Source organism: Lupinus angustifolius, chromosome LG16 (assembly GCF_001865875.1).
Source record: "Lupinus angustifolius cultivar Tanjil chromosome LG16, LupAngTanjil_v1.0, whole genome shotgun sequence".
NCBI classification, from domain to species: domain Eukaryota; kingdom Viridiplantae; phylum Streptophyta; class Magnoliopsida; order Fabales; family Fabaceae; genus Lupinus; species Lupinus angustifolius.
Genome location: NC_032024.1, coordinates 6,539,255 through 6,540,447, shown reverse-complemented (window position 1 = coordinate 6,540,447; position 1,193 = coordinate 6,539,255).

The following is a 1,193-nucleotide window of genomic DNA, read 5'->3' as shown; positions in this document are numbered from 1 at the left end:
TACAATCAAGTGTGTGGCATTTGCTGTATGTTTTGAACATGATGGTTTTGGCTCTCAATTTGCCAACCTTTAGCCAGGCGAATACCGATTTAGTATGCGAGGGTCGGCCCTCTGGGCGGAGTGAAAAACCCTAGTTGGTATTGGGCAAAAAGAGGGGGGCGAAGATCGGCCTCTTGGATGTAGGTAAAAAACCATGGTTGGCGCCAAGCAAATGGGGTGAAGGCCGACCCTTTGGGTGTAGGCTGAAATCATAGTTGGTACCAGGCAAAGGGGGCGAAGGCCGGCCCTTTGGGTGTAAGTAGAAGATCATAGCTGACACCGGGCAAAGGGGGCGAAGACCGGCCCTTTGGGTGTAAGTAGAAGATCATAGCTGACACCGGGCAAAGGGGGCGAAGACCGGCCCTTTGGGTGTAAGTAGAAGATCATAGTCGGCACCAGGCAAAGGGGGCGAAGAGCGACCCTTTGGGTGTAAGCAGAAATTATAGAGATTGTAGAAAATGATTCATCATATAAGTGGAAAAGGTTACAAGAGAAAAGCGACCACCCGGGTACGGGGTCGTTGACTAAGCATAAAATTGCTGGAGGTTGGCGGCGTTCCAAGTTATAGTGATGTCTTTTCCTGCCAAGTCTTGAAGCTTGTACGCTCCTTTGCCGATCTTGCTGATGACTCGGTAAGGTCCTTCCCAGTTGGGTCCCAACTTGCCTTTTGCCCGTCCTATGTCTGCTCTCCTGAGTACCAGGGCTCCTTCGGAAAATTGGCGAGGAACGATGGAAGAGTTGAACTTCGCCGCAGTCTTCTTTTTCACGCTTTCTTCTCTGAGACGGGCTTTTTCCCGGATTTCTTCTATCTCATCAAGGTTGTTTCTGAGGAGGGACTGATTATTGCCCTCATCGAACTGAATTGTCCGCCAGGTAGGTTCTCCTATCTCGACCGGGATCATGGCTTCTGCGCCGTATGTTAAATTGAACGGCGATTCGCCGGTTGTTGAGTGTGGAGTGGTTCGGTACGCCCACAGAACGTGATGGAGCTGATCTGGCCAGTTTGCTTTTGACTTGTCCAGCCTCTTCTTCAGCCCTTTCAGGATGACCTTGTTTGCCGCATCGGCCTGTCCGTTAGTCTGTGGATGCTCTACTGAAGTGAAGTGCTGCTTGATATGGAGGCCTGATAACAGTGCTTGGAACTTTCTGTCTGC